Source organism: Engraulis encrasicolus, chromosome 5 (genome assembly GCF_034702125.1).
Source record: "Engraulis encrasicolus isolate BLACKSEA-1 chromosome 5, IST_EnEncr_1.0, whole genome shotgun sequence".
Classification (NCBI taxonomy): domain Eukaryota; kingdom Metazoa; phylum Chordata; class Actinopteri; order Clupeiformes; family Engraulidae; genus Engraulis; species Engraulis encrasicolus.
Genome location: NC_085861.1, coordinates 17,568,576 through 17,580,046, shown reverse-complemented (window position 1 = coordinate 17,580,046; position 11,471 = coordinate 17,568,576). Strand labels below are relative to the sequence as shown.

General features: G+C 41.2%; 23 non-coding genes across 23 annotated transcripts; all 23 read left to right on the top strand.

Annotated features, from left to right (window-relative positions):
- Positions 1–867: 867 nt before the first annotated feature.
- On the top strand, positions 868–938 carry trnag-ccc (transfer RNA glycine (anticodon CCC)). Its single transcript has one exon. It is a non-coding gene; the product is annotated as a tRNA-Gly (tRNA).
- Positions 939–1,493: 555 nt separating this feature from the next.
- On the top strand, positions 1,494–1,564 carry trnag-ccc (transfer RNA glycine (anticodon CCC)). The gene has a single exon. It is a non-coding gene; the product is annotated as a tRNA-Gly (tRNA).
- A 248-nt stretch (positions 1,565–1,812) lies between these two features.
- trnag-ccc (transfer RNA glycine (anticodon CCC)) lies at positions 1,813–1,883 on the top strand. The gene has a single exon. It is a non-coding gene; the product is annotated as a tRNA-Gly (tRNA).
- Positions 1,884–2,126: 243 nt separating this feature from the next.
- trnag-ccc (transfer RNA glycine (anticodon CCC)) lies at positions 2,127–2,197 on the top strand. The gene has a single exon. It is a non-coding gene; the product is annotated as a tRNA-Gly (tRNA).
- A 247-nt stretch (positions 2,198–2,444) lies between these two features.
- On the top strand, positions 2,445–2,515 carry trnag-ccc (transfer RNA glycine (anticodon CCC)). Its single transcript has one exon. It is a non-coding gene; the product is annotated as a tRNA-Gly (tRNA).
- Positions 2,516–2,760: 245 nt separating this feature from the next.
- trnag-ccc (transfer RNA glycine (anticodon CCC)) lies at positions 2,761–2,831 on the top strand. The gene has a single exon. It is a non-coding gene; the product is annotated as a tRNA-Gly (tRNA).
- An 882-nt stretch (positions 2,832–3,713) lies between these two features.
- Positions 3,714–3,784, top strand: trnag-ccc (transfer RNA glycine (anticodon CCC)). Its single transcript has one exon. It is a non-coding gene; the product is annotated as a tRNA-Gly (tRNA).
- Positions 3,785–4,026: 242 nt separating this feature from the next.
- trnag-ccc (transfer RNA glycine (anticodon CCC)) lies at positions 4,027–4,097 on the top strand. Its single transcript has one exon. It is a non-coding gene; the product is annotated as a tRNA-Gly (tRNA).
- Positions 4,098–4,344: 247 nt separating this feature from the next.
- On the top strand, positions 4,345–4,415 carry trnag-ccc (transfer RNA glycine (anticodon CCC)). Its single transcript has one exon. It is a non-coding gene; the product is annotated as a tRNA-Gly (tRNA).
- A 569-nt stretch (positions 4,416–4,984) lies between these two features.
- Positions 4,985–5,055, top strand: trnag-ccc (transfer RNA glycine (anticodon CCC)). Its single transcript has one exon. It is a non-coding gene; the product is annotated as a tRNA-Gly (tRNA).
- A 244-nt stretch (positions 5,056–5,299) lies between these two features.
- Positions 5,300–5,370, top strand: trnag-ccc (transfer RNA glycine (anticodon CCC)). The gene has a single exon. It is a non-coding gene; the product is annotated as a tRNA-Gly (tRNA).
- A 247-nt stretch (positions 5,371–5,617) lies between these two features.
- trnag-ccc (transfer RNA glycine (anticodon CCC)) lies at positions 5,618–5,688 on the top strand. Its single transcript has one exon. It is a non-coding gene; the product is annotated as a tRNA-Gly (tRNA).
- Positions 5,689–6,570: 882 nt separating this feature from the next.
- Positions 6,571–6,641, top strand: trnag-ccc (transfer RNA glycine (anticodon CCC)). The gene has a single exon. It is a non-coding gene; the product is annotated as a tRNA-Gly (tRNA).
- Positions 6,642–7,838: 1,197 nt separating this feature from the next.
- Positions 7,839–7,909, top strand: trnag-ccc (transfer RNA glycine (anticodon CCC)). Its single transcript has one exon. It is a non-coding gene; the product is annotated as a tRNA-Gly (tRNA).
- Positions 7,910–8,154: 245 nt separating this feature from the next.
- Positions 8,155–8,225, top strand: trnag-ccc (transfer RNA glycine (anticodon CCC)). Its single transcript has one exon. It is a non-coding gene; the product is annotated as a tRNA-Gly (tRNA).
- A 246-nt stretch (positions 8,226–8,471) lies between these two features.
- Positions 8,472–8,542, top strand: trnar-ccu (transfer RNA arginine (anticodon CCU)). The gene has a single exon. It is a non-coding gene; the product is annotated as a tRNA-Arg (tRNA).
- Positions 8,543–8,788: 246 nt separating this feature from the next.
- On the top strand, positions 8,789–8,859 carry trnag-ccc (transfer RNA glycine (anticodon CCC)). The gene has a single exon. It is a non-coding gene; the product is annotated as a tRNA-Gly (tRNA).
- A 245-nt stretch (positions 8,860–9,104) lies between these two features.
- Positions 9,105–9,175, top strand: trnag-ccc (transfer RNA glycine (anticodon CCC)). The gene has a single exon. It is a non-coding gene; the product is annotated as a tRNA-Gly (tRNA).
- Positions 9,176–9,740: 565 nt separating this feature from the next.
- Positions 9,741–9,811, top strand: trnag-ccc (transfer RNA glycine (anticodon CCC)). Its single transcript has one exon. It is a non-coding gene; the product is annotated as a tRNA-Gly (tRNA).
- A 559-nt stretch (positions 9,812–10,370) lies between these two features.
- On the top strand, positions 10,371–10,441 carry trnag-ccc (transfer RNA glycine (anticodon CCC)). The gene has a single exon. It is a non-coding gene; the product is annotated as a tRNA-Gly (tRNA).
- Positions 10,442–10,687: 246 nt separating this feature from the next.
- Positions 10,688–10,758, top strand: trnag-ccc (transfer RNA glycine (anticodon CCC)). Its single transcript has one exon. It is a non-coding gene; the product is annotated as a tRNA-Gly (tRNA).
- A 245-nt stretch (positions 10,759–11,003) lies between these two features.
- On the top strand, positions 11,004–11,074 carry trnag-ccc (transfer RNA glycine (anticodon CCC)). Its single transcript has one exon. It is a non-coding gene; the product is annotated as a tRNA-Gly (tRNA).
- A 243-nt stretch (positions 11,075–11,317) lies between these two features.
- On the top strand, positions 11,318–11,388 carry trnag-ccc (transfer RNA glycine (anticodon CCC)). Its single transcript has one exon. It is a non-coding gene; the product is annotated as a tRNA-Gly (tRNA).
- Positions 11,389–11,471: the final 83 nt, after the last annotated feature.

Genomic DNA, 11,471 nt, shown 5'->3' with positions numbered 1-11,471 from the left:
ATGACATGACGTGAATTTGTGTTCTGAACACTCTCGCAGCTGTATCATCACTTTGTTTGCATGTCGATTGATTTTCATCGCTTTTGCACCACAGGAATTAAAAGATATTGACACATTTGTGGTCAAATATGTACTACAAGTTTAGCTAATGGGTGGAGTCACACTCTGAAGTAGACTAGCGCTGTATGTTACTTGGGGTGGCTGAGGTGATGTCTGGACTCAATGGATCTACTCCAGCTGTACTTCAACTTCACTGTCGAGATACGGATAGGAGGCGCCTCACTTTCAAAGTCACCACTACTTCAGAGTGCACATTACTCCAAGCAGTAGTTACTTCGTGTGCTAACGTTCGAGACACAGGAGTTAGCAACTTTTATAGTATCTACTCTGCAAAGTTGCTAACCGACTAGCTACTTCTCCTTTGAGAAATCTACCCCAGATTTGAAATATCAGGATAAATATCTACTTAATTCATATGAGTCGATAAAATACATCTAAAAATCGAATTATATTAATTCTGCAAATATTTAGCAACACACTTCAACTATTGTCCTGTAGAGTGTGTTCATGGACATTTTCACATTATTAAGCCATTTTTTGACAGAGGTGAGCCTCCTTGTCCATTAATTTCCATTTATCAGACCTACCTACTGATAATGGCCGCCACAGATTGCCGTCAGAAGGGGGGCGGGGACGCCTCTAGTGTTATTTTCTACCTCTATGGTTCGTATTCAATATGGACTAAAAAAGCAGTCAAAATCCACTGGATGTCGTTGTTGACAGTTGATTAGCAAACTTCCTCAACAACGTATTTGACTATGCGTGCAGTTTGTGAACTTGACTCATGAATCCTTTCATATCACTTAAGCGCCAATAGTGTAGTGGTATCATACAAGATTCCCATTCTTGTGACCCGGGTTCGATTCCCGGTTGGCGCAGAAGTTTGAATTTACCACTGAATATGATGAAAAAAAGAGAGTCAAAGTCCACTGGGTGCCTTTGCTGACTGTCGACTCCTGGATGGTACAAAAGATAAGAGTTCGTATTCAATATGGACCAAAAAAGAGTCAAAATCCACTGGATGACGTTGTTGACAGTTGATTAGCAAACTTACTCAACAACGTATTTGACTACGCATGCAGTTTGTGAACTTGACTCATGAATCCTTTCATATCACTTAAGCGCCAATAGTGTAGTGGTATCATACAAGATTCCCATTCTTGTGACCCGGGTTCGATTCCTGGTTGGCGCAGAAGTTTGGATTTACCACTGGATATGATGGAAAAAAAGAGTCAAAGTCCACTGGGTGGCTTTGTTGCCAGTCGTCATGGAAGGTGAAAAAGATAAGTGTTCGTATTCAATATGGACTACAAAAACAGTCAAAATCCACTGGGTGTCATTGTTGACAGTCGATTAGCAAACTTCCTCAACAACGTATTTGACTATGCATCCAGTTTGTGAACTTGACTCATGAATCCTTTCATATCACTTAGGCGCCAATAGTGTAGTGGTATCATACAAGATTCCCATTCTTGTGACCCGGGTTCGATTCCCGGTTGGCGCAGAAGTTTGGATTTACCACTGGATATGATTGGGGAAAAAAAGAGAGTCAAAGTCCACTGGGTGCCTTTGCTGACTGTCGACTCCTGGACGGTGAAAAAGATAAAAGTTTGTATTCAATATGGACTAAAAAAACAGTCAAAATCCACTGGATGTCGTTGTTGACAGTTGATCAGCAAACTTCCACAACAACGTATTTGACTAAGCATGCAGTTTGTGAACTTGATTCATGAATCCTTTCATATCACTTAAGCGCCAATAGTGTAGTGGTATCATACAAGATTCCCATTCTTGTGACCCGGGTTCGATTCCCGGTTGGCGCAGAAGTTTGGATTTACCACTGGATAAGATAAAAAAAAGGGAGTCAAAGTCCACTGGGTGCCTCTGCTGACTGTCGAGTCATGGATGGTGCAAAAGATAAGGGTTCGTATTCAATATGGACCAAAATAGAGTCAAAATCCACTGGATGTCGTTGTTGACAGTTGATTAGCAAACTTCCTCAACAACGTATTTGACTATGCATGCAGTTTGTGAACTTGACTCATGAATCCTTTCATATCACTTAAGCGCCAATAGTGTAGTGGTATCATACAAGATTCCCATTCTTGTGACCCGGGTTCGATTCCCGGTTGGCGCAGAAGTTTGAATTTACCACTGGATATGATGGGGGAAAAAAAGAGAGTCAAAGTCCACTGGGTGCCTTTGCTGACTGTCGACTCCTGGATGGTACAAAAGATAAGAGTTCGTATTCAATATGGACCAAAAAAGAGTCAAAATCCACTGGGTGTCATTGTTGACAGTCGATTAGCAAACTTCCTCAACAACGTATTTGACTATGCATGCAGTTTGTGAACTTGACTCATGAATCCTTTCATATCACTTAAGCGCCAATAGTGTAGTGGTATCATACAAGATTCCCATTCTTGTGACCCGGGTTCGATTCCCGGTTGGCGCAGAAGTTTGGATTTACCACTGGATATGATGGAAAAAAAAAAGAGAGTCAAAGTCCACTGGGTGGCTTTGTTGCCAGTCGTCATGGAAGGTGAAAAAGATAAGAGTTCGTATTCAATATGGACCAAAAAAGAGTCAAAATCCACTGGGCGTCATTGTTGACAGTCGATGAGCAAACTTCCTCAACAACGTATTTGACTATGCATGCAGTTTGTGAACTTGACTCATGAATCCTTTCATATCACTTAAGCGCCAATAGTGTAGTGGTATCATACAAGATTCCCATTCTTGTGACCCGGGTTCGATTCCCGGTTGGCGCAGACGTTTGGATTTACCACTGGATATGATGTAAAAAAAAAGAGAGTCAAAGTCCACTGGGTGCATTTGCTGACTGTCGACTCCTGGATGGTACAAAAGATAAGAGTTCGTATTCAATATGGACCAAAAAAGAAGTCAAAATCCACTGGATGTCGTTGTTGACAGTTGATTAGCAAACTTCCTCAACAACGTATTTGACTATGCATGCAGTTTGTGAACTTGACTCATGAATCCTTTCATATCACTTAAGCGCCAATAGTGTAGTGGTATCATACAAGATTCCCATTCTTGTGACTCGGGTTCGATTCCCGGTTGGCGCAGAAGTTTGGATTTACCACTGGATATGACGTAAAAAAAAAAAGAGAGAGTCAAAGTCCACTGGGTGCCTTTGCTGACTGTCGATCATGGACGGTGAAAAAGATAAGAGTTCGTATTCAATATGGACCAAAAAAGAGTCAAAATCCACTGGATGACATTGTTGACAGTTGATTAGCAAACTTCCTCAACAACGTATTTGACTATGCATGCAGTTTGTGAACTTGACTCATGAATCCTTTCATATCACTTAAGCGCCAATAGTGTAGTGGTATCATACAAGATTCCCATTCTTGTGACCCGGGTTCGATTCCCGGGTGGCGCAGAAGTTTGGATTTACCACTGGATAAGATGGAAAAAAAGAGAGTCAAAGTCCACTGGGTGCCTCTGCTGACTGTCGAGTCATGGATGGTGAAAAAGATAAGTGTTCGTATTCAATATGGACTAAAAAACAGTCAAAATCCACTGGATGTCGTTGTTGACAGTTGATTAGCAAACTTCCTCAACAACGTATTTGACTATGCATGCAGTTTGTGAACTTGACTCATGAATCCTTTCATATCACTTAAGCGCCAATAGTGTAGTGGTATCATACAAGATTCCCATTCTTGTGACCCGGGTTCGATTCCCGGTTGGCGCAGAAGTTTGGATTTACCACTGGATATGATGGAAAAAAAGAGTCAAAGTCCACTGGGTGCCTTTGCTGACTGTCGAGTTATGGATGGTGAAAAAGATAAGAGTTCGTATTCAATATGGACCAAAAAAGAGTCAAAATCCACTGGATGACATTGTTGACAGTTGATTAGCAAACTTCCTCAACAACGTATTTGACTAAGCATGCAGTTTGTGAACTTGATTCATGAATCCTTTCATATCACTTAAGCGCCAATAGTGTAGTGGTATCATACAAGATTCCCATTCTTGTGACCCGGGTTCGATTCCCGGTTGGCGCAGAAGTTTGGATTTACCACTGGATATGATGTAAAAAAAAAGAGAGTCAAAGTCCACTGGGTGCCTTTGCTGACTGTCGACTCCTGGACGGTGAAAAAGATAAGAGTTCGTATTCAATATGGACTAAAAAAACAGTCAAAATCCACTGGATGTCGTTGTTGACAGTTGATTAGCAAACTTCCACAACAACGTATTTGACTACGCATGCAGTTTGTGAACTTGACTCATGAATCCTTTCATATCACTTAAGCGCCAATAGTGTAGTGGTATCATACAAGATTCCCATTCTTGTGACCCGGGTTCGATTCCCGGTTGGCGCAGAAGTTTGGATTTACCACTGGATATGATGGGAAAAAAAAGAGTCAAAGTCCACTGGGTGCCTTTGCTGACTGTCGAGTCATGGATGGTGAAAAAGATAAGTGTTCGTATTCAATATGGACTAAAAAAAACAGTCAAAATCCACTGGATGTCGTTGTTGACAGTTGATTAGCAAACTTCCTCAACAACGTATTTGACTATGCATGCAGTTTGTGAACTTGACTCATGAATCCTTTCATATCACTTAGGCGCCAATAGTGTAGTGGTATCATACAAGATTCCCATTCTTGTGACTCGGGTTCGATTCCCGGTTGGCGCAGAAGTTTGGATTTACCACTGGATATGACGTAAAAAAAAAAAAAGAGAGAGTCAAAGTCCACTGGGTGCCTTTGCTGACTGTCGACTCCTGGATGGTACAAAAGATAAGAGTTCGTATTCAATATGGACCAAAAAAGAGTCAAAATCCACTGGGTGTCATTGTTGACAGTCGATTAGCAAACTTCCTCAACAACGTATTTGACTATGCATGCAGTTTGTGAACTTGACTCATGAATCCTTTCATATCACTTAAGCGCCAATAGTGTAGTGGTATCATACAAGATTCCCATTCTTGTGACCCGGGTTCGATTCCCGGTTGGCGCAGAAGTTTGGATTTACCACTGGATATGATGGAAAAAAAGGGAGTCAAAGTCCACTGGGTGGCTTTGCTGACTGTCGAGTCATGGACGGTGAAAAAGATAAGAGTTCGTATTCAATATGGACCAAAAAAGAGTCAAAATCCACTGGATGACATTGTTGACAGTTGATTAGCAAACTTCCTCAACAACGTATTTGACTAAGCATGCAGTTTGTGAACTTGATTCATGAATCCTTTCATATCACTTAAGCGCCAATAGTGTAGTGGTATCATACAAGATTCCCATTCTTGTGACCCGGGTTCGATTCCCGGTTGGCGCAGAAGTTTGGATTTACCACTGGATATGATGTAAAAAAAAAGAGAGTCAAAGTCCACTGGGTGCCTCTGCTGACTGTCGAGTCATGGATGGTGAAAAAGATAAGTGTTCGTATTCAATATGGACTAAAAAAACAGTCAAAATCCACTGGATGTCGTTGTTGACAGTTGATTAGCAAACTTCCTCAACAACGTATTTGACTATGCATGCAGTTTGTGAACTTGACTCATGAATCCTTTCATATCACTTAGGCGCCAATAGTGTAGTGGTATCATACAAGATTCCCATTCTTGTGACCCGGGTTCGATTCCCGGTTGGCGCAGAAGTTTGGATTTACCACTGGATATGATGTAAAAAAAAAGAGAGTCAAAGTCCACTGGGTGCCTTTGCTGACTGTCGACTCCTGGATGGTACAAAAGATAAGAGTTCGTATTCAATATGGACCAAAAAAGAGTCAAAATCCACTGGGTGTCATTGTTGACAGTCGATTAGCAAACTTCCTCAACAACGTATTTGACTATGCATGCAGTTTGTGAACTTGACTCATGAATCCTTTCATACCACTTAAGCGCCAATAGTGTAGTGGTATCATACAAGATTCCCATTCTTGTGACCCGGGTTCGATTCTCGGTTGGCGCAGAAGTTTGGATTTACCACTGGATATGATGGAAAAAAAGAGTCAAAGTCCACTGGGTGGCTTTGTTGCCAGTCGTCATGGAAGGTGAAAAAGATAAGTGTTCGTATTCAATATGGACAAAAAAAAAACAGTCAAAATCCACTGGATGTCGTTGTTAACAGTTGATTAGCAAACTTCCTCAACAACGTCTTTGACTGCGCATGCAGTTTGTGAACTTGACTCATGAATCCTTTCATATCACTTAAGCGCCAATAGTGTAGTGGTATCATACAAGATTCCCATTCTTGTGACTCGGGTTCGATTCCCGGTTGGCGCAGAAGTTTGGATTTACCACTGGATATGACGTAAAAAAAAAAAAGAGAGAGTCAAAGTCCACTGGGTGCCTTTGCTGACTGTCGAGTTATGGAAGGTGAAAAAGATAAGAGTTCGTATTCAATATGGACCAAAAAAGAGTCAAAATCCACTGGGCGTCATTGTTGACAGTCGATGAGCAAACTTCCTCAACAACGTATTTGACTATGCATGCAGTTTGTGAACTTGACTCATGAATCCTTTCATATCACTTAAGCGCCAATAGTGTAGTGGTATCATACAAGATTCCCATTCTTGTGACCCGGGTTCGATTCCCGGTTGGCGCAGAAGTTTGGATTTACCACTGGATATGATGTAAAAAAAAAGAGAGTCAAAGTCCACTGGGTGCCTTTGCTGACTGTCGAGTCATGGATGGTGAAAAAGATAAGTGTTCGTATTCAATATGGACTAAAAAACAGTCAAAATCCACTGGATGTCGTTGTTGACAGTTGATTAGCAAACTTCCTCAACAACGTATTTGACTATGCATGCAGTTTGTGAACTTGACTCATGAATCCTTTCATATCACTTAAGCGCCAATAGTGTAGTGGTATCATACAAGATTCCCATTCTTGTGACCCGGGTTCGATTCCTGGTTGGCGCAGAGGTTAGGATTTACCACTGGATATGATGTAAAAAAAAAGAGAGTCAAAGTCCACTGGGTGGCTTTTTTGCCAGTCGTCATGGAAGGTGAAAAAGATAAGAGTTCGTATTCAATATGGACCAAAAAAGAGTCAAAATCCACTGGGCGTCATTGTTGACAGTCGATGAGCAAACTTCCTCAACAACGTATTTGACTATGCATGCAGTTTGTGAACTTGACTCATGAATCCTTTCATATCACTTAAGCGTCAATAGTGTAGTGGTATCATACAAGATTCCCATTCTTGTGACCCGGGTTCGATTCCCGGGTGGCGCAGAAGTTTGGATTTACCACTGGATAAGATGAAAAAAAGAGAGTCAAAGTCCACTGGGTGCCTCTGCTGACTGTCGAGTCATGGATGGTGAAAAAGATAAGTGTTCGTATTCAATATGGACTAAAAAACAGTCAAAATCCACTGGATGTCGTTGTTGACAGTTGATTAGCAAACTTCCTCAACAACGTATTTGACTATGCATGCAGTTTGTGAACTTGACTCATGAATCCTTTCATATCACTTAAGCGCCAATAGTGTAGTGGTATCATACAAGATTCCCATTCTTGTGACTCGGGTTCGATTCCCGGTTGGCGCAGAAGTTTGGATTTACCACTGGATATGACGTAAAAAAAAAAAAGAGAGAGTCAAAGTCCACTGGGTGCCTTTGCTGACTGTCGACTCCTGGATGGTACAAAAGATAAGAGTTCGTATTCAATATGGACCAAAAAAGAGTCAAAATCCACTGGATGACATTGTTGACAGTTGATTAGCAAACTTCCTCAACAACGTATTTGACTAAGCATGCAGTTTGTGAACTTGATTCATGAATCCTTTCATATCACTTGAGCGCCAATAGTGTAGTGGTATCATACAAGATTCCCATTCTTGTGACCCGGGTTCGATTCCCGGTTGGCGCAGAAGTTAGGATTCACCACTGAATATGATGAAAAAAAGAGAGTCAAAGTCCACTGGGTGCCTTTGCTGACTGTCGAGTCATGGATGGTGAAAAAGATAAGTGTTCGTATTCAATATGGACTAAAAAAAACAGTCAAAATCCACTGGATGTCGTTGTTGACAGTTGATTAGCAAACTTCCTCAACAACGTATTTGACTACGCATGCAGTTTGTGAACTTGACTCATGAATCCTTTCATATCACTTAAGCGCCAATAGTGTAGTGGTATCATACAAGATTCCCATTCTTGTGACCCGGGTTCGATTCCCGGTTGGCGCAGAAGTTTGGATGTACCACTAGATATGATGGGAAAAAAAGAGAGTCAAAGTCCAATGGGTGGCTTTGCTGACTGTTGACTCCTGGATGGTACAAAAGATAAGAGTTCGTATTCAATATGGACTAAAAAAACAGTCAAAATCCACTGAATGTCATTGTTGACAGTTGATTAGCAAACTTCTTCAACAACGTATCTGACTACGCATCCAGTTTGTGAACTTGATTCATGAATCCTTTCATATCACTTAAGCGCCAATAGTGTAGTGGTATCATACAAGATTCCTATTCTTGTGACCCGGGTTCGATTCCCGGTTGGTGCAGAAGTTTTGGATTTACCACTGGATATGATGGGGGAAAAAAGAGTCAAAGTCCACTGGGTGCCTTTGCTGACTGTCGAGTCATGGATGGTGAAAAAGATAAGTGTTCGTATTCAATATGGACTAAAAAAACAGTCAAAATCCACTGGATGTCGTTGTTGACAGTTGATTAGCAAACTTCCTCAACAACGTATTTGACTACGCATGCAGTTTGTGAACTTGACTCATGAATCCTTTCATATCACTTAAGCGCCAATAGTGTAGTGGTATCATACAAGATTCCCATTCTTGTGACCCGGGTTCGATTCCCGGTTGGCGCAGAAGTTTGGATTTACCACTGGATATGATGTAAAAAAAAGAGAGTCAAAGTCCACTGGGTGCCTTTGCTGACTGTCGAGTCATGGATGGTGAAAAAGATAAGAGTTCGTATTCAATATGGACCAAAAAAGAGTCAAAATCCACTGGATGACATTGTTGACAGTTGATTAGCAAACTTCCTCAACAACGTATTTGACTAAGCATGCAGTTTGTGAACTTGATTCATGAATCCTTTCATATCACTTAAGCGCCAATAGTGTAGTGGTATCATACAAGATTCCCATTCTTGTGACCCGGGTTCGATTCCCGGTTGGCGCAGAAGTTTGGATTTACCACTGGATATGATGTAAAAAAAAAAGAGAGTCAAAGTCCACTGGGTGCCTTTGCTGACTGTCGACTCCTGGATGGTACAAAAGATAAGAGTTCGTATTCAATATGGACCAAAAAAGAGTCAAAATCCACTGGGTGGCATTGTTGACAGTCGATTAGCAAACTTCCTCAACAACGTATTTGACTATGCATGCAGTTTGTGAACTTGACTCATGAATCCTTTCATATCGCTTAAGCGCCAATAGTGTAGTGGTATCATACAAGATTCCCATTCTTGTGACTCGGGTTCGATTCCCGGTTGGCGCAGAAGTTTGAATTTACCACTGGATATGATGTAAAAAAAGAGAGAGTCAAAGTCCACTGGGTGGCTTTGCTGACTGTCGAGTTATGGATGGTGAAAAAGATAAGTGTTCGTATTCAATATGGACTAAAAAAACAGTCAAAATCCACTGGATGTCGTTGTTGACAGTTGATTAGCAAACTTCCTCAACAACGTATTTGACTATGCATGCAGTTTGTGAACTTGACTCATGAATCCTTTCATATCACTTAAGCGCCAATAGTGTAGTGGTATCATACAAGATTCCCATTCTTGTGACCCGGGTTCGATTCCCGGTTGGCGCAGAAGTTTGGATTTACCACTGGATAAGATAAAAAAAGGGAGTCAAAGTCCACTGGGTGCCTCTGCTGACTGTCGAGTCATGGATGGTGAAAAAGATAAGTGTTCGTATTCAATATGGACTAAAAAACAGTCAAAATCCACTGGATGTCGTTGTTGACAGTTGATTAGCAAACTTCCTCAACAACGTATTTGACTATGCATGCAGTTTGTGAACTTGACTCATGAATCCTTTCATATCACTTAAGTGCCAATAGTGTAGTGGTATCGTACAAGATTCCCATTCTTGTGACTCGGGTTCGATTCCCGGTTGGGGCAGAAGTTTGGATTTACCACTGGATATGATGTAAAAAAAAAGAGAGTCAAAGTCCACTGGGTGCCTTTGCTGACTGTCGACTCCTGGATGGTACAAAAGATAAGAGTTCGTATTCAATATGGACCAAAAAAGAGTCAAAATCCACTGGGTGGCATTGTTGACAGTCGATTAGCAAACTTCCTCAACAACGTATTTGACTATGCATGCAGTTTGTGAACTTGACTCATGAATCCTTTCATATCGCTTAAGCGCCAATAGTGTAGTGGTATCATACAAGATTCCCATTTTTGTGACCCGGGTTCGATTCCCGGTTGGCGCAGAAGTTTGGATTTACCACTGGATATGATGTAAAAAAAAAGAGAGTCAAAGTCCACTGGGTGCCTTTGCTGACTGTCGAGTCATGGATGGTGAAAAAGATAAGTGTTCGTATTCAATATGGACCAAAAAAGAGTCAAAATCCACTGGATGACATTGTTGACAGTTGATTAGCAAACTTCCTCAACAACGTATTTGACTAAGCATGCAGTTTGTGAACTTGATTCATGAATCCTTTCATATCACTTAAGCGCCAATAGTGTAGTGGTATCATACAAGATTCCCATTCTTGTGACCCGGGTTCGATTCCCGGTTGGCGCAGAAGTTAGGATTCACCACTGAATATGATGAAAAAAGGAGAGTCAAAGTCCACTGAGTGCCTTTGCTGACTGTCGAGTCATGGATGGTGAAAAAGATAAGTGTTCGTATTCAATATGGACTTAAAGAAACAGTCAAAATCCACTGGATGTCGTTGTTGACAGTTGATTAGCAAACTTCCTCAACAACGTATTTGACTACGCATGCAGTTTGTGAACTTGACTCATGAATCCTTTCATATCACTTAAGCGCCAATAGTGTAGTGGTATCATACAAGATTCCCATTCTTGTGACCCGGGTTCGATTCCCGGTTGGCGCAGAAGTTTGGATTTACCACTGGATAAGATGAAAAAAAGAGAGTCAAAGTCCACTGGGTGCCTCTGCTGACTGTCGAGTCATGGATGGTGAAAAAGATAAGTGTTCGTATTCAATAATGACTAAAAAACAGTCAAAATTCACTGGATGTCATTGTTGACAGTTGATTGGCAAACTTCCTAAATAACGTATTTGACTGCGCATGCAGTTTGTGAACTTGACTCATGAATCCATTCATATCAATTAAGCGCCAATAGTGTAGTGGTATCATACAAGATTCCCATTCTTGTGACCCGGGTTCGATTCCCGGTTGGTGCAGAAGTTTGGATTTACCACTGGATATGATGGGAAAAAAAAGAGTCAAAGTCCACTGGGTGCCTTTGCTGACTGTCGAGTCATGG